Source organism: Propithecus coquereli, unplaced genomic scaffold, assembly GCF_000956105.1.
Source record: "Propithecus coquereli isolate 6110/MARCELLA unplaced genomic scaffold, Pcoq_1.0 Scaffold150, whole genome shotgun sequence".
Lineage (NCBI taxonomy): Eukaryota > Metazoa > Chordata > Mammalia > Primates > Indriidae > Propithecus > Propithecus coquereli.
Window position 1 is genome coordinate 6064924 of NW_012139414.1, and position 23375 is coordinate 6088298.

General features: G+C 39.1%; 1 protein-coding gene across 3 annotated transcripts in view; it reads right to left on the reverse strand.

Annotated features, from left to right (window-relative positions):
• Positions 1-23375, reverse strand: part of CALN1 (calneuron 1) — a 476732-nt gene that overhangs the window by 280705 nt on the left and 172652 nt on the right. The gene's annotated exons all lie outside the window — the stretch shown is intronic.

The window sequence follows — 23375 nt, forward strand, 5'->3', positions numbered from 1 at the left end:
AATAAGGCAAGAAGAAAAAAAGAGAGAGAAATAAAGATTTTAAAAGAAGTAAAACTCTCCCTTTTTGCAGATGAGTGACTGTTTATATAGAAATTCATAAGGTATCTACAAAAACATTCTAGAATTAATAAATAAATTTAACAAGGTCATAGAATACAAGGTTATATAAAAAAATCCACTGTATTTCTATATAGGAGCAGAAAAAACAAAATGAAGCTATAAAAACCAATCCATTTACAGTAGTACAAAAGAGAAAAATAAAGTATATAGGAATAAAACTAATCAAAAGATATATAAGTTCTTTTATAGTTGAAAGCTCTAATTTAAGATTATTTAGGCCTTAAGAAAGACCTAAATAAATAGAGATATATATCATGTTTATGGATTAGAATACTCAGTATTAAGAGGTTAATTCTCCCCAAATTGATCTATACATTTAATGCAATTCCTATCAAAATTTCATCAGACCTTTACATAGACATTGATAATTTGGATTCTAAAATTTATATGGAAATGCTAAATATCTGGAAAAAGCCAAAGTATTTCTTTTAAAAAAGAACAAAGTCAGAGGACTTATTCTAGCTGATTTCAAGACATTTTAAAGGCACAGTAATCAAAAAAGGACAGACTTATAGATAATGGAACAGAAATAGAGCTACATATACGTGGTCAACTGATATTTTACAAAGATGCTAAGGTAATTCAGTAGCAAAAGAAAGATGTTTTTGTTTGTTTTTAATCAACGATGCTGGAACATCTGAATATCCACACAGAAAAAAACTGAACATCAACCATTACCTCATCTCATACATAAAAATGAACTCAAAATTAATCACAGACCTAAATATAAAAGCTAAAAACTATAAAACATTAGGAAAAATAGGAGAAATCTTTGTGACCAGGGAATAATGATTTCTTAGATTGGACACAAAAAGCACTAACCATAACAGAAAATAATGATATATTTAGCTTTATGAAAAATAAAAATTTTATCTCTTTAAAGGCCACTGTTGAGAAATGAAAAGGCAAGCCACAAACTGGGAGAAAATACTTACAACATGCATGCAGACTAAGGACTTATATCTAGAATACATAAAAAAACTCACACAGGTAAATAATAAGAAAACAAACCTAATAAAATATTTGAACAGGAGGCTTCAGAAATGAAGCAACACAACTAGCCAATAAACACATGAAAAGATGTACATCATTCATTATTAATAAAGTACAAATAAAGACAACTCCACCCCCAGTAGAATGGCTAAAATCAGAAAGACTGATAATATCAGGGTTGGTAAGGAGGTGGAGCAACTAGAAAACTTATACACTGATGGTGAGGATGTAAAATGGTACAACTACTTTGGAACACAGTTTGGCAATTTCTTATAAAGTTAAACATCCACCTATCACACAACCCACCCATTGTACTCTTAGCTGTTTACTCAAATGAAAACATATGTCCACAGAAAGACTTGTACCAGAATGCTCAAAGGATCTTTATTTATAATAGTCAAAAAATGTCCAACAGGTGAATGAATAAATTTATGGACTATACAATGGAAAAATTCCATTGACAAAATTCAAACCATTTATGATACAGTCTCTTAGCAAATCAGAAACAGTGGGTAAATTCCTCAATTCCATACAATGGAATACCACTCAGCAATAAAAAGAAATGGACTATTGATACATAACAACGTGGATGAATCTCAATTTATGTTAAGAGAAAGAAACCAGACCTAAAAATATATATTATATTATCCCATTTATATAAAATTTTAGAAAATGAAAAGTAATCTGTAGTGATAGAATGCAGATCAGCTGGGGACAAGGAGATGGGAGCATGGAGGAAGGGATGGATTGTAAGGGGCATAAGGAAATTTTGGGGTGTGATGGGAATCTTTGATGTCTGGATTATGGTGGTAGTACCACAGGTGCATACTTAGTCAAAACTCATCAAATTACACACTTTAAATATGTGCAGTTTATTGTATATGTTTTTTAAAAAACATGAGAATAAACCAGAGAAAATTCGGAATAGGGTGAGGAGGTAAGAGAGCGTGCTATCTGAGACACGAGCGAAGATTCTCGGGGAACACACAATCAGTGCCTGCAGGTGTCCCTGGGCCATCAGATGCAAGAGTCAGCGTCTGTATAATCTCATTGCACGGACCAGGATAAACTGGCAGAATTTGAAGACAGCAAACTTCATCTGAGGATAGGGAATAATTTCCACACTAGGCAGACTAATCCACAGATAAAACTGGCCGCCATGCTGGAGAGGGTGCATGGTAGCCTCTCGGCACTGGAGGGATTCGTGGAAAAGTGGAGAAGAGTAGGACTTTGCAGAAATACTGTTAGAAAGGTAGAGATAAACTTTTAAACTCTCTTCCAACCTGAAGATTCTACAGTTCTACAAGACCAGAAGTTCCCTGTTGTTTGCTGTTTGTATAGGAAAGCCCAAAGTTCAAAACAGTATTGCTTGACCAGACAATATTCTCTAAAAAAAAAAATTTAAATGTCAGGATGGAATTGAAGAGGAATTTTCTACCATCTGTATTTGGCACCTGATCTCCTTCTTTCTTGTGGCCCAGAAACGCTTACACTGAAGATAGATGATTTTTGTTTTTGCTCCTTTCCAAAAGCTCCTGATTTAATGAGTAATTAGTCTGAAGTCAGCACAAACAGCGGTAGCTGAGTAGAAACACCTATTGTAATGTGTTGTGTGCTGGCTCCCAAAGTCATCCTCTTCTCACATCCAGCTCACATCCTTCGTCTCCTGCTGAAACGCGGTGGAGGAGGGATGCGTGGGTGTAATCCTTAAGCACTATCAAAAACCCACAGAGCTACAAGAGCTCTTTCACTCATTCATTTATTCATTCATTCAGTGAACACACAAGCACTCTAATGGGCCCTTCTCCTTGTTATTTCAGTGCTTCACCTGACTTAGGGAGAAAGGTACTCGAAGGAGGAGACAGATTTAAAGGAGATAAACAGAAATGGGCTATGGCGTGACTCTTCACGTAGCCTGGCCAGAGGGCCAATGTTAGACTGAAAAACAGCTGAGGGTTTCTGTTATTAATTTCTGATTGTGCTTGAAGGGCTTAAGGTTCTTATTCTCTAAATCAAACTTGATATTAAAATAGAACATAGGGTGATCTGGCCCTTCTGTAGAAGAGGACATTCCCCAGGACTCCAACAACCATAGCGGCCAAGCAATTTGCTCTTTCTTGTCCCTCTTCTAAGATTCCTCCTTTGTGGACAGGTCAATGTTCCTCAGCACCTGCACCCGGTTCTGGGCCAGGGCAACAAAAAGGCATTCACTCTGGTCCAGCCACCTGTTTTCCAGACAGCTGCTCTTGCTCAGAGTAAAGGCAGAAGCTCATGTGGTCAGTAGCTTGAGCTGAGGCTTATTAGCAATGATTTCATCAGCCTCAATTTGAAAGAATAATAGGAAAGTGTGTTTACATTTAGCTCTTCCATATCACATCCTGAAAGTGCAGTGGAAAAATCCATAAACTATTCAGAGGGAGAAGAAGGTCCGATACGTGCTGGATAAAGGAATGTGACTCCTTGAAGAATAACACTGTCAGAAACAGGAAAGAAGACCCCTTTCCAACAAATCCAGACCAGACTAGGTCAGCGCGGAGAATTATGTCAGCTCTACATTAAGGGGAAATTCTGATAAGGAAAAGGCAATGGGAAATACAATCATTGTAAAAGGCTGCACTTGTGCAAGAAATAGAATTGAGTAAGGACCAACACATAATCACTGTGATTACAAATTTGAAAATGAGTTCTTTGACACAGTCTCATTTATTTTTCACTTAGTATTTTTTAAGCATATTATAGATGGCTATTTCGACTGGAGACTACAGAACTCATTTTGTCAGATTTAGAGTCCACTGAAAAGTAAACAGTAAATTTTAAATGCTTTTCTCTTGTATTTTATATCAAATTTGTTCGATCAAGTCTAAAGTCTGAGCTTTTCCATGTTCTAATGTTTTCTGGTCTTTAGGTATCATGGCTTACTTTAAAAAACTGACCTGAAAACAATATTTGGTTTCCTTTGCAACAAGCAAGATATTAAATGATAAGTGGTGATCTTTATAGACTAAAATTAACAAAGACTAAAATTTAGATATTTTCTCAAGTGCAAGTAAGTTCTTAGCTGAACTCATACCTCAGACTAGTTGGGTGAAAATAGTTGATCTGAATTAGAGATTCTTTAAAATAAATTCAGTATTATGACTTTCAAGGGCATTCAATAACAAAAGGAAGTAGATAACAAAAATATTCTATTAATATTTATATGTCTAACCAGGACAGCTCTGAAGACTAAATAAGTTTCACGGGTAATTAACATCATTTGCATGAAGACTAATATGCCTGAGATTAAAAGTTCTTTTTTAAATGTTATATAATTTTCCCAAATGTCCCTGCTCTGACTCAGAGTAATGGCTGGCCCCCCGTGCACACATCTGTCCCCAAAACCAAACAGGTTAAGGCAAGTGTTATTCAACACTCCAATGTCTGCACCCCAGTTCCCATCTACAAAAACTGGTGAGTTTTCTCTAATGGGGAGTCTTGTCTCACTTAAACTTGTTGACTATTTAACTTATAACCATGTTAAAACTGAAATAGAAAATAAATATAAAGTATATATATAAAGTACATGCGCAATGCGCACTATCCGAAGGATGGACATATTTGAAACACGGACTTGGGGAGCGGGATCCAAGGGCAACACACGTAACCTAAACATCTGTACCCCCATAATATGCTGAAATAAAAAAAAAGTACATGTGTGTACATATTTGTATGATTTTATATGTACACATAATTTTCAAACTTGCTCAAAAGTACAGATAATAATGAAATGAATCCCCATATAAGCCAGATTCAACAGTCATCAATATTTTGCCACATGTGCTTCATCTTTTCCCCCTTTATTGCTGAAACATTTTAAAGTACCTCTCAAACATTGTGTCATTTCACCCCAACGTACTGCAGTGCACAGCTGTTAAAAAAAAAAAAAAAAAAACCATTTTTTTTTTTCTTTCATAACCACATACTGTTACCATACTAACAAAATGACACAATAATTCTCAGGATGAAAAGTTCTCATCTGAGACCCCCCCGTGATCCCATGTCCCTGACTGTCTCACAGTGTCATTTTACACGATGTGTTGGCATCGGGATACAAGCAAGGCACACGTTGCTTGTCTTAATCTAGAGCGCTCCACCCTCCCCAGGCTCCCATTCTTCTCGAGTCATTGACTTGTTGCCGGAACCAGGTCAGCTGTCCTGCAGACTGTCCCACATTCTGAAGCCCTCGTGGCATCATGTAGCTCGTTCCTCTGTCCCTCGTATTTCCTGTAAGTGGAAGTTGTCTCTGGAGGCCTGATTAGATTCCTAGTCAGTTTTTTTTTTGAAAGACGACTTCATATTCAGTGTTGTGAGCTTCGTGTTGCTCCATAGCAGGACCCCACGACACCTGGATGTCCCAACTGTATGGATGACCAGTAGGTTCAAGGAGTGACAGCCTGAAATTCCTCTTGTCAAATTCCCCTTGTCAAACTGTCATCTCATGGTTTCTTCCAACGATGAGCCTTGCTTGATGCAACTGCAGTATTTCATTCTTGGTGGCAAAATGGTGATTTCCAAATTTGATAATTTCTTCCAAAGTTATTCACTGGAATCTTTACAAAAAAGAATTCTCCTTACCAACTTGGGCCACTCAGTTACTCTGAAATACTGTTCATGCTTTGTAAGTGCCAATCTTTGGAGTAAGTATTTGGTATCCTATGAGCTTTCCCCCTACCATGTAAAAGTATCATGAAAATAATACATGTTTCTACCAGTACATAGACATATACATATGTACTGGTAGAAACACACATATATATATATGTATTGGTAGCAACATATTGAAAAAATATATAATATTTAATTTATATAAATATACACACACTATATATATTTTCAATGTGCTCCTACCAATTGCATTTATTACTTCTTTTACTGCTTAAATCATCCCATTTGGGGCAGTGAAGATCCTTTTTGTGGCTCCCAATCCTCACGATGAACCATAAGTCTTTGGACTTAGCACACTGCCCAGCTCACGGTAAGGAGGTCTGCAACTTTTACCCTTGAATATATGAAAGCTAAACATACACATAACGATCAATAAGAACACAAGATTCAGTTTATTCAACCTCTATCATGAGAATTTATTGGGTCCCTACTACGTACCAGGCACTGAATAAGGTGGCTGGATTACAAAGACAGACAAAACACATTACCCGTTCTTAGGGGATTATGGATTTAAGCAGCTGTTTCTAAACAGCACTGTAGTACACCTGCACTTCAGCGTCAGGTGAGAAGCTTATCATGAATCATTTATCACTTGCCATAGGTAAGAGTAGGGATAATTGCAAACGACTACCCTTTTCAAGAAACAAATGAGAACAGATTCAAGGTTAGCCCTAGAATCCTGCCAGTCTCAAAGTACCTCCACATGCGGAGGAGCAGGGAGCAGACGCAGCTGCAGCGCTCGGCGCTGCACATGGCAGCGTGTCCCATATCTGTGCATCACCGACCAAGTGTGCCATGGTCTAAAAAAAACCTGGTTTAGGAAGAGCAATGTGTTACCAAAGAACTGTAATACAATGGGATGTGTCTCACAAAGCTGTCAGAATAGAGATGAATGTGTGGTTAAAAAAAAAAATCTCAGTGAGAAGGTAAATTTCAGTTGGGCTTTAAACAGTAACTGAAATTTCACCAGTGTTGATGAAGAACAAGAAAAGACATTCTAGACAGGGAGACTAGTTTCTGCAAAGGCATAAGGATGTGACAATTATCTGGACAACAGCGATAGATGGTTTTGTATAGCCAGAAGACAGAGTGTGCTGAGAAGCAGCATAGAAAGGGTGGGTGGGGCCAGGTGGTGAAGGCATTGAATGCCATGACAAGGAGTCTAAATGCTATCGTTAGGCTCTAGGGAACGATCCAGTTTTTAAGCAAGAGTAACATGGTCAGATCTATGTTTTTAAAGGATTATGCAAGGGAGGTAGGAAGGGGAGGAGGGGGATGGACCAAAAGGGAGAGAAAGTCAAGACAAAAAGATGAGTTAGAAGTCTACTATGGCCCAGATGAAAAATTACGAGGCCTAGAAGTATCCCTTGAATCTGACAGGTAGAGGAAAGGAGGCAGAAATTCATTCAAAAATCTTTTCAAGGGTGAAATTTACAGGACTTGCTGACTGATGAAATGTGAGAAGTCAGGGAGAAGGAGAATAAAGGATGACTCTGAGGTTTCTGAATGTAAACAGGAAGTCGTTGAAATGCAATTCCATTTGCCAACTAGCCAAATCAGAGTGCAAATTGATTAAGAATTAATACTGAGTATATTTGCAAATAGGCAAGTTGCAAAAAACATCTCTGTGAAATAAACCCATCAGGATTTCCATTTTAAAAATACATGCAGGGCAACTAACATTTATAGCCTCTCCACTTTTAAATGTTAAATTTCCATTGGTAGTAAATTATGAACGTCCGGTATGCTGGGATGCCATCCTTAGAGTCAAAAAAGAGTCCCAAATTTGAAGTGTAAGGTTGCCTAGCAACCAAAGTCCCCTCAAGCAGACAAAAACTGACATTTTTTTTTTCCCCTTGGTGAAGTCTTTTCACAGATCTAAAGCAGGAGCAGGGAGAAATGATCATTAAAAACTGACCTTATGACTAGGGTTCAGGTACAGTGAATTGAATTTACTCAACCAGCAGGGGGCGTCCCACCTTCTCCAAGAAACTCCTCCATACACGTTAGTGCCCATTCCCACCCTTGACTAATCCCAGCACGTGGTATCTCTCCTTCCTCTAAACTCCTGCCTCACTGATATAACGCCGGAGGCACAGCCTTGCACGGTGGTAAACTTTTCAGTTGTCTTCCCCAGACCTGTCTGGAGCCACAATCTCACACGCCACGCACTGGCTCTGGACCAGAAGGCCTGGGTTTGAATCCTGCACTCGCCCTTATTACCTACGTGGCCTTGAGCGACTGTTTAACGTCTTTGTGCCTCAGTTTCCTCATTCGGAAAATGGAGATGGTAATACTACCTTCCCTCATACCGTTGTGAGCATCGTATTTTTTATGATATATGAGCTTTTTTTTTTTGAGACAAGGTCTTACTCTGTTGCCCAGATTGGGGTGCGGTGGCGTGATCACAGCCTGGGCTCAAGCGATCCTCCCGCCTCGGTCTCCCAAAGTGCTGGATTACAGGCGTGAGCCACCTTGCCTCGCCTATATTTTTATATGTATGATTTATGAGTCTATATTTTATAATTTATGATATATGAGTTAATATACTTAAAGTGCTTGACACAGTTCTGGCACATAGTAAGCACTCAATAGTGGTGGCTATGACTAGTATTACATTATATCGCCCGTGTCCTCTGCCATATACGGAGAGGTAAACTCATAGCATTTATTGTAAAAATAATGGATGATTTTTATCATTCTTTCGCCACTACTTCCTACCCTTAGGAGGTTCCACTTTGCAATAAAATATCCCAACATGCCTCAGAGTTCCAAAAGGACCTCAGGAATTGTCTGGGGATTCTGTAGGTGCTTAGGGGGAGAAAGCAGTGGGGAAGAACCAGGCAGCCCACCCGAGGCATCTGTTTTTAGCAAGTGTGAGGAAGTTGCAATTTGTGTGCGGTTGGCCAAGCACAGAGTTTTCCCTCAGGTGAAATGGACGTGGAAAGAGATCTCATCAAGACAAATAAAAGGAGGGAGTTTTTGCTGGAAGATTCTACAGACAGCCTAAAGAAGGAAAAGAAATAGGGGAAGTGGGTAGATGGAGCAAAATCAGAGCTAGGCCTGCAAACACAGATTGTTCAGGGAGCTTCCCTGCAAAGGCCCCAGGAGTAGCAGGGGAGGGCACAGAACCTCCCCCTCTCAAGGCCAGCAAACCAGGCAATGGCCCTCCCAAGATGTCTGTGTCTATGGACACGTCGCCTTATGTGGAAAATAGGACTTTAAGGAACTTGAGAAGGAGAGACTATTCTGAATTATCTGGGGGGTGCAATGTAATCGCAAGGGCCCTTACAAAAGGAAGTCAGGAGAGTCAGAGAAGGAGAGACGACCACGGAAGCAGGGTCAGAATGATGCAGGGCCGAGAGCCACAGAGTGCTGGCCACCTCCAGAGCTGGAAAAGGCAGAGCAAGGAATCTCCAGGAGGGCCTCCGGAAGGAACACTGCCTTGCTGACCCACCCCTGACTCCTGGCTTTCAGAACGTGAAGACAATAAATTTGTGTTGGGTTAAGCCACTCAGGTTGTGATCATTGTCGCAGCACAAGTGGGAAAGGGGAGGAGCCTAGGAGCAAAGTCAGCATACGCCCCTTGGCTGTGCAGGGAGGAGCCAGCGACAGCGGAAGCAGCAAAGCAAACACACTAGCGCCTTATCAGCATTTTCTAAACTGTCTGGCAAGATGTTGCTAAGTGTCCCCAGGAAGGGACAGGGCAGGTAGGGTGTTCAGAAGATGAAAATGGAACCCATTCAACAATGTGAGACTGATGGGAATTTGGCAAAAGAGTGCAATTGCTTTAGCCACTCAGGAGTTGCAAGAAGGGGATGATGATGATGATGATGACTGTTCTGCTTTTTTTATGGGGAGGGAGGGAATTGCGATATTTAACATGGTTGAAAAAGATCTCTGGGGGCCTTGTCTAACACACTTTCTGAGTTATCTCAGCCTTTCATCCTATTATACAATCTGTAAGTTGTAGAAAACCCATATAATGCAAGGGGTTCTTGTCCATAGAGATTCAGGTTAGTAGCACCCAGCGGAATGCAGCCATTGCCCAGTGGGTAGAACTATTTTGCCTCCATTTGTAAATCCATTTCAACATTCCTCCTTTGGCTATATATATGTGGTTCTTGGACTTTTCCTTGCAATAAGCTGTATCATCTTACTGGCTCCCTCAATTGATGACAAAATCTCTGACACATGTTCCTTTTATATCTATGTGGGAGTCATGATTTCACATCCTCAGAAATTCATCCTGTTATATTGTATTAGGTTAGGGATGTCGTGTAGCTAATACAACCCAAAGGTGTGAGTGCCTGTCACTACTGCACCTTCCCAGAGCTGACTCTGCGGTTCCCATGGTGGTGCTGCAGGACCAGGTGTCATCAGGGCCACGACTATGGCAGTAGCCAAAGGACAAGGTTGACACTGGGCTCTTCCCAGGCAGGGAGACTTGGTACAGGGGCATCTCTGCTGCTTCCCAGACTGTAAATGACCAAAGGCTTGCTATAAGAACTGGGTGGGTAAGCAGTGAGGACCTCTGCAGGAAGCACTGCTCCTACAAATCACTTCATCTTGAACCCCCCCCCTCACCGCGTACATAAAGTTCTCCCCCAGCCTGGTCTAGGCAACTAAGCCTAGGTCTAGGGAGAACTAAGCATTCTTAGTACCAGCACTCTCCCTTCCTTCAGGACTGGCTTAGTCCTGCAGTGAGTTTGGGTGGGGGGAAGAAAAGAAGCAGGAGGAACAACAAAGTGGTTCTTGTATTCCACTATGTATAATCAGGGCTAAAATTAAGAAAACTTTAACCCCCAAAATGGTTTAGGTTAAAAGCATAAATTTAGCCTCAGAAAGGGTGTGAACGTAGTCACGGACAAGAATCATCGCGGATTATCATGACAGGAAATTAGCGTGCCTACTGGCATTCTACCCTTTGGAGCTGGTATCAGGGAACCAAGTAGTTGCACTATTTCTGCTGTGTGTCAGAACTGATAAAATAATATTCATAATATTGTTCAGATAGTAGATATTTTTACTTCACTCCTGGTTTTACAGAAAATGATTTTTTCTCTATCAGCTAAACATTTGGTCCCGGGTTTCAAAGAGGACTTTAGAATTATTAGAATTATAAAGCTTTACTTAGGAATAAGTGTTGGACTTCATCCAATCATTTTACTATGTACTGAGATTGTTTTTCATCTTTATCTTAAACTATCAGTAAGATATATCATGTTAACTAATTACTTCCCCGGCATCCATTGGGACAAGGGATGCAATACTTTAAACGCGTATAACTGAATTCCGGCCACGAGTAAATTCTTTTAGACTTTTGTGCCTACATCAGCATTTTCTGAACTGTCCAGCAAGATGTTAGTAAGTGTGCAATGATTTTTAAAAGGGGTTTGTTCTCCAGCTTGAGAAATAAATGATGGGTTTAAAAAAAAAAATCAGCAGGTCCCTGTTGCATGAACACTCAGAAGCTGTAATAGGCCAGTGCGCATTGGAAATCTCAAGAAAAACAGAGTGCGTAGCATTTTCCAAACTTATTAAACTTATGTGACAATAGAACTTGCCCCCAACACATCTATATCCATGTCCCAGCACACTGTTCTGCAGAACACCAGTTTTCAAAATGCTACTTAATTAAAGAGTAAGGCTTGTTTATTTATTTTTGTTTATTTCTGAAATACCCTTATCCAGGTTTGGATTCAAGATGTTGCCTAGTAGAAGAAATTTATTACATTAATTTGTCCATGTTTCGGAACAAGTTTTTTTTTAATACAGGATTCCTCTATACCTTAAATATTTGGAAGATGTTGTCATTTTATCAGATGCCTCATGGGAATGGGCAGCATTTGATACATTTTGTAAATTCCTTCTGTCTTACTTGCCCCTCCCTAATCAAATAGCTACTTCCGTAAATTGAAATGTTTTTCAGTTAAAAAATGTGTTCCTATGCAACTACTGTGTACCCATAACAATTAAATAATAAGTTTTAAAAAATGTGTTCCTTTATTTAAAGATTAAAACCTAATTAGCATTCAGTGGTATGTCCTCATGTTTACATTTCCTGTATAGCTATTGTCATATACACATTCTCATTTTTTTTTTTTTTTGTGACAGAGTCTCACTCTGTTGCCTCAGCTAGAGTGCCGTGGCGTCAGCTCCCAGCAACCTCAAACTCCTGGGATCAAGTGATCCTACTGACTCAGCTTCCCAAGTAGCTGGGACTACAGCCATGCGCCACCATGTCCGGCTAATTTTTCTATATATTTTTAGTTGTCCAGCTAATTTCTTTCTATTTTTTTAGTAGAGACAGGGTCTCACTCTTGCTCAGGCTGGTCTCGAACTCCTGAGCTCAAACGATCCACCCGTCTCGGCCTCCCAGAGTGCTAGGGTTACAGGCGTGAGCCACTGCGCCCAGCCCTCATTTCTAATTTTGGTATATCTTTTGCATTCATTCATTAACCAAAGAACTCAAAGTGACTACCGTATAGCAGGAACCAAGCATGAAAAATGGCTAAGGTGTAGCTATTGCTTTTGTGCAAGTCATGGTCTAGTGTGGGAGACAGAAAAATAAACAACAAATTACAATCCCCTATGATAAGGGATGGAATAAAGTCATGCAAACAGGCTGAGAAGAGAAGAAGGACATGATTAACAGCCTGGTGACTTCTTCAAAGCTGTCAGGTCCTAAAAGATGAATAGAGAACCACATAGCAATGTGGGAGGAAGCTGCAGATCGTGCAAGAGGACAAAGAAATGAAGACTGGCAGGGGAGGAAAGAAAGGAAGGGTGCAGCAGAGGGGACATGAGGCTACTCAGGTCAGTTTGAGTCACAGTTTGAGTCTGTGTCAGTTTCCTGTGGATGCTGTAACAAATTACCATGCACTTAGTGGCTCATAACAATGCATATTTATTATCCTACAGTTCTAGAGGTGGAAGCCAGGGTGTCAGCGGGGCTGCACTCCCCACCAGAGCCTCTAGGGAGAGTGCTTCCTTGCCTTTTCTAGCTTCCAGCATCTGCCTGGATTCCTTGGTTTGTGGCTCCTTCTGCCTTAAAGTCAATAGTGTCACATCTTCTCTCCCTTCTGATCTCCTGTCTTCTGCTTCCATCATCCCATTTCCTTCTCTCACTCTGACCCTCCCGCCTCTGTCTTATAAGGAGCCCTGTCATTACATTGTAAGATAACATATTCACTGTTCTGCGGATTAGGATGTCAAGATCTTTGGGTGCAGAAGGGCATTATTCTGTCAATCACAAGGCCCTGCCTACTGTCTGCATTTTATACGGCAGGCAATAAGGAGCAATGGGAGATTTTTAAGCAGGAAAGTGAAAGATGATGATGGAGAACACTGGTGGTAATACAAAGGACAGCACAGAGCAGGCTGTTGGTGTTAAGACTTGCTAAGATATGACACTGAGGCAAAGCAATGACAGTGGGGACAGTGAAGCAGTGCTTCATTACTGCAACAAGGAGAACTGTCAGGACTTGACTGATTGGATAAGGAGGGTATGGGAAAAGGAAAAGGAAAAGCAAAAGGAAATGGAAGAAGACCTGGACATTTCTGTAGATAAATAAGCCATTCTCCAAGATTGAAAATTCCTTAAAATGATAAAGAATTCCCTAGGAAACCCATCAGGTCCAGATGCCATTGTAGGAAGACACAGTCACATGTCACTTAGCAGTGGAGACATGTTATGAGAAGTGCGTTGTTAGGCGATTTTGTCATCATGCAAATGTCATAGAGTGTACCTATACACATGTAGGTGGCATAGCACAGGTACAGTACAGTAGTACACAGGTAGACTATATGGTATAGCCTATTGCTCCTAGGCTACGAACCTAAATACTGTAGGCAATTGAAACACATTGGTAAGCATTTGTGTTTCTAAACATACCTAAACATAGAAAAGGTACAGTTAAAATACAGTATTACAATCTAATGGGATCACCATCATGTATGCAGCCTGTTCCTAACTGAAATGTCATTATGCGGTGCCTGACAGCATCTCTTTCACTGGGTAGATGGCTGTGCCATTAACCAAGATCAAAGCTCTCCAAGGAAAACAGGTTTGGGAAGAGGGGATCTTCTAACTCATCTCCTCTGTTCCTCCCCTCTATTCTGTCCCCATAATTCTCTTCCACTCCTCCATGGTCCCATATGGTTTAGGTTGAGATCAACTCCTCAGTCTGACATACCAGGCGCTCCATGGTCTGGCCCCTACCCATGTCTCCAGCTGTGTTTCTTGCCACTCATTCCATTCCCAACACTCAGATTCAGCCACATCCAATCATTTTGTCGTTCCTGTTATCTAAAGCAGCACGTTGTTACGTGCCTTCATGCACCAGCTCATACTGCCACCACTGCCTGGAGTGTCTGTCCCAGCTGTGACTGTGCACACATGCTCATCTTTTGAGCCCTTGCTCCTCTGTGCATTCCCTGATGTCCCTCCCAGACAGAATGACCACTGCTTTCCCCACATCAACAAATTAGGTATGGGCTCCCATTATTTAAATACAGGTACATACATAGGTCCATCACTCTCCCTTGGCTGGAAAATGAGCATTCTGAAATCAAGAATAATATCTTATTCATTATCCCACCCCCGGCAACCAACACAGCACCTAACATTTTATAGCCTCTAAATAATTTTTTGGTGAATGAATAAATCGATGAAGACAGAAGACAACAAAATGAAGCCATTATAAGTTGTAAGATGTCATATTTAGTCCATAAATTGGTAAATAGTAAGCAAAATATAGTATAGCCATAAAATGGAATATGATTCGGCCAAAAAAAGAAATGAAATACTGACACATGCTACAACACAAATAAACCTTGAAAACACGACACTAAATGGAAGAACATTTCATATCGCATGATTCCATTTATACGAGATATCCGAAATAAGCAAACCTACAGAGACAGAAAGTAGATTTGTGGCTGCAAAGGACTGTGGGGTATGGAGAAATTGGAGGGATGAAGGCTAAAGGGTATGGGGTTTGTTTATGGAGTAATAAAAATGTTCTAAAATTGCTTTTGCTGATGGACACACTACTATGTGAATATACCAAAAGTCATTGAATTGCACACAATAAATGGGTGAATTGTATGCTATATTAACAGCTCAATAAAGCTGTTACCAAAAAAAATGTCATATTTAGAGTCAAATCTAATTCTTTAATATTAGAGTGAAAAGAAAGAATCAGGGAGGCAGTGGGAGACAGACCCAACTGATAGTGGATATTCATCCAGGCAGGCGGGGAGGAAGAGGAAAGCCAGTAAGAGTTAACGCATATTAAACTCTTACAACGTCCACTCGCTACGCTGAGCACCCCACCTGCATTTTCTCATTTCGTGCCCATGAGTTAGATATTTTTACTTACAGGTGAGACAATTGCAATCATTTGCCAAACAGTACACCGTTAGTAGGCTGTCAAGCCCGAACTCGAACCCAAGCAGAACAGCTCCAAAATCCCACTCCTGACCTCTTCACTTTGCTATGGACTTGATGGGTACCACGGGGTTTTTCCTTTTCATTTTTTTAGAGGGGAGATAATCTTGGACAAGTTCTTTAGTGGAATGAATTGCTTATTTTCTTTAATAATAAAAGCACTTAAATCTATGAAATTACCTCTGAGTAATTTTGAGTGAACTTTTGCCATAAGTCATTTGAATTAACCAATGTTTTATTGTCTAATTTGTTTTCCTATTATTTACTTATCTTTTGTTTGTTTTTCATTATCAAAAGGTAGGTTTGTGCCTTTAGATCTGTGTTACATTATGGCCAAAGACGTGGCCTGCACTTTCTGCATTGAGGGATTTAATATACTTTTCTTTGGTCTAATGTACAATCAAGTCTTATAAAAACTGCATGAACTCTTCAAAAGAAAGTTCATTCCCTCTTTAGAGAGGACGTGCCTTGTGCTCCCCTGATATATTAAATACACTTTTCTTGTTTAAAGACTTTCAGAAAAGGAAATTCCAATTTCTCCTTAAATCATTTTAAAAATAGCAATGGCCTTCTCAATAATACATCCTAATGCAAGCAACACACTTAGAAGTTAAAAGAGGAAGAATATGTCTGAGTAATTCAAAAGGCCAGGAAGAGCTGAGCCATTTGTAATCAGATATTTCAATACTTGCAAGCTTTTCACTTGGGCATGACAAATGGCCATAAAAAGATATAAACCTTCATGTAGAAGACTTGGCTTCCTCTGCTTTTTACATAATCAATTTGACATTTGAATTTTGGCAAAGGATCGCAGGTACCTTGCTTTATTTATTACCTGAGATTAGATAAAAACATCACTGTTATCAAACCACACCAGGCTTCTTCCTAAAATAATGTGCAATTTTTCAAGTATGGATCACTTTGTCCTGACATCAAAGTGTCCCAAACAGGATTTCCAAGTGTATTATACATAGAAACCATTTTCCTCCCCTCCCCAGTCCCTCCTTTCTCTTGCCTGGTCTGCTATACCCCTCTTAAAATAACCCACTCCTACCAATTCCACCTTCCATCAATGGCTACATTTGTAGCATGGGACCAACCTAAAAAAGAAAAAGCAATCACAAAATAATTCACCATCAAAATTGGACCAGAGAAGAGAGGCTTTCCTGGGCACCAACTCTGTCACTACACTCACTACGCACTCTGTATGGCAATACAGAAATGCAGGTGAGTGCCCTCTGACCTCAGGCATGCTTTCATTCAGGATGGGCAGATTTTTAACACCAGGGACAGTCCAAGAGGTGCTGCGACCAAAGAAGTCATCCAAGTCACCAAGCCCTCACCAAACCCTTCGGTGACCTCTGTATTCTCAAAGGCACCCCATGAAAGGATCTTTCCAGAACCATCTGAAGAATGAGTATAAGTTTAATATGATAAGTTTTAATGTCTACTCTCCCAGCTTCCCATGAAAGGCTTAAATCCAAAAAGCTGGGAGCTCAGCACACTCCCAAAAACTAAGCCAATGGTCAAACTACAGCCTAAATCCAGATGGAATCCCTCCAACCCACCCCCAACTATAAGGCTTGTTTGACCAAAAAAAAATCCAAAACACCTCCCAGGCCTGGCTTCGTGGTACCCCCGGCTCTGCCTCATCAAACAAAGACAGCAACCGAGATGGTTTAGCAGGATCTTCAGTTGACCTCTGCTATCCAACCCCTCAGTCTTCATATAACAAGAAATATTAGATTTTGAGTCTTCCAGGGCATTCTGCACCCCAATTTCCCCCACCCTATGCCATCCCCACTATATCTCATTATCTTTCTTCAAGCTTTCTAATGTTCAGATAAATCAACCCAAAATTGCCAAATTAATATCAAAGTGGGGAGTGGAGGGTACAGCAGTGACACATTTTTTAGGCAGTATGTGTGGTGACAGGATGGTTAAGAGCCCAGGCTCTGGAGCCAGAACTCCAGGGGCAAATCCTGGCCTCCCCACCTACTAGCTGTGCAACTACAGGTAAGTACTATAACTTCTCAGAGCCTCATTCCACCCTGTGAACTGGAAATATTAATAGTGCCTACCTCATATTTTAAGACATGTGAAGTTCTCATAAGAGTGCTTGACCACAGTGAGCACTCGGTAGGCTTATTATTTCTAAGTTTCAAACACTTTACTAACAGTATCTCATATTATCTCATTTAATCATCCCAAAGATGCTTGGAGCCCCATTGTATGGATGAACAAACTGAGGCTCAGAGAAGCTATGTAACCAGCCCAAGGTAATGGAGCTGGTACAGGTAGAGCTGGAGCTAGAGCTGAGATCTGGCACTAAAAAGGAGGCTCTGCCAATGGACCATGCTACCTCCCTGAGAGGTGCAGTCTCCCTGGGTAAAGGACTACACCTGGGACAAAGGAAACGTCAACCTGGTAGCAATATATGATGACAATGGGCTGTTTTTCAAGTGCTCTATTGGTTTAAAACAGGAGAAAACCAGACAGCGGGGACAGAACAAGATGTCACATGTCAAAGCAGCAGCTGTAGTAGGTGAAAGCCAGCTAGAACCTGGGACCTAAATTTGGAGCATCATACATCAAACTTCCCACCCTAGCCTCAGAAGGAGAGCTGTCACCCAAGCGGACAGAAGGTCTAGCCTGGAGCAATCTACATTCCCTGTACGTTGGCAAAAATGACATCTGGACAGACCTTGCTTTGAAATAAACAGTAAAACTATACCAGAGGCTAGGAAGGGTGTGCGGGGGTGGGTGGGGGGGGAGTGGGGAATGAAAAGAGGTTGGTCAGTGAGCACAAACATACAGTTCGATAGAAGGCATAAGTTCTAATGTTCGATAGCAGAGTAGGGTGACTATCCTTAGCAACAACGTATTGTATCTTTCAAAGTAGCTATCAAAGAAAACTCGAAATGTTCCTAACACATAGAAATGATAAATACTCGAGGTGATGGATACTCCAAATACCCTAACTTGATCATTATACATTGTATGCATGTAACAAAAGTGTCACATAGAACCCATAAACATGTATAAATATTATGTACCAATAAAAAAGTAAAACTGACACGAATATGTGGAAAACCATTTCAGAACCATGTCCCAAGGTCCCGGGGGAAGAGCAAGCCTCAAGACAATTCAAGGACATGTGGATTTCATGAAGTGGGAGCAAAACATCACAGCAAGAACACCCCGAGAGAAAAACAAAAAGGAAGGAGACGAAAAGGGAGATGTGTAATGTAAGAATTGCAAGAAATCAGAAAGCACTGAAATACCCACACGGAGGTGAGGTGAGACTGATGCAGCACAAAGATCAAGTCAGTGATATTAAGGATACACTTGAGCAGTTCTCCAAGAATGCAGAGGGAAAGGATAAGGAAATGAAAGTGACAAGAATGATAGATACATGAAAACCAATTTAAAAACTCCAATATAAAGATAATAAATTTTTCAGAATAGAATAGAAAACAACAAACTAATGAAAAAAGAAATAAAAAAACATTTTTTCTTGACCTTTACAAAAACCATAGTCTATAAAAAGAGATCCTCACATAGACATATCCTGGCAAAAATATTTATTGAAATAATGGAAAACTTTAAACTATTCAAAGATCTGAGAAAAACGAAGTACTTGGGAACAAAACTCACACTGACCCTGGCTTCTCCTCTGCGATAGGAAGTTGCAGAAAACTCTGGCATACCATCTACATAGAGGAGGGGAAAGATTAGAGGCCCAAGGAGTAACCTAAGATTTTGGACACATGCTTGTGTAGTCTAACATCTGGGAAGACAAAGTCCTTGGCTATTCTGCTTCGAGAATAAATACTACTACTAACCAACTTAAGAAAAAGATCGCCTTAAATTTATGCCAAACAATGAGTACGTCATAGTATAAATAAATCTGTGGTTTTCCCCTTAATTAATTTAGTCCCCAACCTTCAGTATCAAGGTGAGTTAAGGATGATCAGGGTATTTCTGGAAATCTGTGATACTTACCCTTGTGGCTGCCCCTCTCTGCTCACTCCCGGGGATCAGGAACTACACTTCTCAGATCCCATCCTGCATACAACAGTACAAAGCAGGTTTTCCAACCATTTAAAACAATTGCTGGTGCTTCTCTGTTTCACTCTAATCAGCAAAGGCTAAATTATATACACTGCTGAATGCTATATGACAATTAATACAATAAGTTTTATTTCTCTTTCCCCAAGACAGGGTAACATAATTGAAAAGGTGTCTTCATTGTCAAGCAACTTGAAGTCTCATTTTCTGTTTATTACTTAATAACATTTTTTCTAAATGCCAGAGTAACAGATGCACAATGTAGAAAATACAGAAAAGTGTCAAGGTGAAAAAGAGCACCCACAATGCTAATTCCCAAAGAAAAATATTGTTCACTTTTATATTGTTCATGCAGCATTTCCCATGCATAGCTTTCACATAAGAGTACTATTTTTCATATTAATGATATTGAACTATACAGTTAATAGTCTCCTTTGTTCACAAAGGATAAATTTCCCATATCAAAAAATTCTTCCACAATATTATTTTCAGTGGAGATAAGCATTCCATCCCATGAATAACTGATTCATAATTAATCAATCCTGGATCATTGAACAATTATTTTTGACATTACAGGAATTATACTACATATTATACAATGTAGTAATTAAAAATTCAGTTCACAAGGCAAAACTTCCCGAGATCAAGTCCCTGTTCCACCATTTGTTAGCCATGCAACGTTGGGCAAATTAATTAAACAATCTCTGTCTGTTTCCTCGTGAGCATAATAGAGGTTATTACAGTATTTAACTCACAGAGTTGTGTAGATTAAATGAATTAATACATGTAAAGGCTTTAGAACAGTCCCTGTAACATAGTAAACAGTATATATTTGGGTTGTTTCCAGTTCTTTGCTACAGGGTGAAATGAGCATCCTTCTACATGTATTTTTTAACTAGTACAGTTATTTTTAAGATAATGAATGAAAACGCCCATTTTCACACAGTATTGCCAACACTTTTCTCCCCAACTCTGCTAAGATAGTGGATGAAAACTGACATTTTGTTGCTTTATTTTGAATTTCTCTTACCAAAAAAACTGGCCATTCTTCTCTGTAGGTTTATTGATAATTTGATATTTTCTTTTCCTTTTATGCAAAACCTATTCATGTTCTTTGCCTAGGTTTTGTTAGGAGTATTTTTTTTACCGATTGGCAAAAAAACTTTATGTATTAGGGATTTATAACATATAAGGGAAATATTTTATCTCAGTTTATCATTAAGCTTTCAGGTTTGTTTATAATGTTTGGGTTTTATTTATTTTATGCTTTAATTTTTATAACATCAAATCTACCAAATTTTCCTTTGTAAGTTATGACTTTGGGGTTATAGTTGGAAAAGCACTCCCAAAACAAAATTTATATGTTTTTCACCTGCAATGCAATCTCTAGCAGTTCTTTGTGATTTTATATTTTATATTTAACTCTTTAATCCAAATCCAATTTATGTATTAACACAAGGAAAGAAACTTACAATTTTCCTCCCAAATATTAACAAATTTTCCCAATCCTATTTACTGAATCATCTTCTCACTGACTCAGGACATTTGCCATATACTAATCAAATAAACCCAAATATGTATCAGCTGCTTCTATATTGCGTGATATTGCTTTTCCAATTTTCACATTAGCACCACTTTTCATTAATGTGGTTTTTTAAAAGTGAATTCTACTATCTGGAAGAGCAAGTGCTCACTCAACATTTTGCTTTTGTTTTTTTAATAACTTAATTGGCTCTTCCCGGCAATTTATTCTTCCGATGAACTTTAGAATAATTTTGTCACGTTCAGAGGGAATTTTGTTGTTGTTGTTATATTTGAAGCACAGCAGCTGTTGTTCTATTTGCTTTGCACTCTTCTCCAAAAATATAAATTATTCCTACGTTGGATCTTTGCCATCTGTCCTCTGTACTCATGATCTCTCAAACAACTTTGAGTTTCTTGTCCTTGTCCTATACATTCTAGGGTTTTTCTCAAACTCATCTTCCTCATCACTGAATAGATTCACTATGACATTAATTCTGCTCCTTACTGTTTCTAAGTCACAATGTTGCAACTTCGTGATTTACTTCCTTATATTCTCTTTAAAATTTTGCCAAATTCATTTTATCTTAATCTGTTGCCTTATGGTATAGGCTTATCCATCTTATAGTTTGCTCTTTTGTTTTAGAGCTTGTTTTCTTTTATTTCACTCCCTTGTTTAGCTGCTTAGTAAATTCCCTTAAGACTAGAGCAGATGCCGACTAAAATTTGTTTTTGTTTCCTAAGAAAAAAAAATTTTTTAAATATGCCCTTTCTTTACTTCTTGCAGGATATGTTTATCTCTTTTCACATGGCAGATTTGTTTATATGTCCCGTGTTGAAGGTTTTATTGTTCCTGCTTATTCAGCTTTGAATGAGAATCTGTTCCCTTGATGGTATTTGTCCCACCTGGCCACCTGGAAGCTGGGAGACTGCATCACAGAAATTATGTCAAATGAACCAGGCTCCTGTATTTGATGATAAATAAAGACTACTAATCTACCCAAATGCAGATATCATCTGCCCTAACGTCCCTCTTCATATCATTGTTAGAAAGCTATTGAAATAGTCCTTATATTGATATTAGACTATTCCAGAAGGAAAAAGATTCAAGTGAACCACTCGAAATGTTGGTAAAATCTGAATTGAGCTGGCCCCTCTGGGGTTTTTTCCCTCCCCCTATCTCACCCATTCACTGTGCTCCGCACACCCTGACCTTCTGTCTCTTCATCAAGTTTGGGGTTGAGGAAAATGCTGTGTCCCTGGTCTTCCCATGGCAGACAAGGTTTTGTTTTTCAAGTCTCCAAATATCCCTCCCCTAAACACCTACTTGCCCAACTCCTATGTGGTTCCTATCCCACAAGTCTTTATTTTCTTAGTAGCATTATCAAGCAGCTAAAATCACCCAGTTTATTTGTTTTCTTATGTGTATGTCTCCCCATGTCAAAAACATAAGCCTTGCAAGAAGGACTTTCTCTTTTTGTTGTTGTAACCCCACGATCTAGAACAGTTTCATGTAAATAGCAGACACAATACATGTTTGCTGAGTGAATAATGGTTATATATGTTATAATAGGTGGGACTCTGGGTAATTTTAATTTTTCTCTTATTTTTCTTTATTTTTAGATAGTAGTACATTTAAAAACTATGCAATTTTATCTATATTATTGGTTTTCAAAAATTTTAAGCAAATCTTTTCTACAAAGTCATTGTGGAACTCCAGTATATAAGAGATAAAAATAGTATTTTATTATTACCAACTTATTGTTAATTTCAGGTTATAACACTTACTCCTTATAAAATCAAACAATAAAACAATAAGGCTTTTTAAATGAAAATTTAAATTTTAAATTGAGGAATATAAATGAAAGTTTCCATTTAATGAAAGCTTCAGGTGACACCACTTATTTTAATTTAGGCTGTTTAATATTGAGAAAAATCCTGATTAATGTAGATGGATAGTTGCGAATGGTAACAGGTTATAAGAAGTCACCTGTTCTTATGATATTCTTAAACACGGATTATAGGAGGGAAAGTATTTTTAAGCTAACACAATCACAAGTTAACCAAGCTACACGAAGTTTCACACTCGTGGTTTCTAATAAGTTTGGTTTATAATGCATTCGTGTATTATTTTTATCGTAGCTCTAAATAGATTCGAATGTATTTAAAATACTGAATATACTAATGCAACCACTCAAGCATGTCCATGGAAAACTGCAGCTTCATGGAAGATATTTTGAAAACCGTGGGGACATGCCTCCTACTGGTGATTGTGTAACAGTTACTACCCAGGGTAAAAAGAGTGGGAAAAAATACACCAGTGTGTTCCACCTGGGTGGCAAAATGCTTGGAGACCTTCGTTCCTTCTTTTTGCTTCTCTGTATTTTCCAGGGACTTTTTCTGACGGGTGTATATTAATTTGTGATGGGAAAACAACCATTCTTTAAAAAGTCAAAAGGTACGCGCGATGTGGACAAATCTCACAGGCATAATGTTGAGGTAAAGAAGTCAG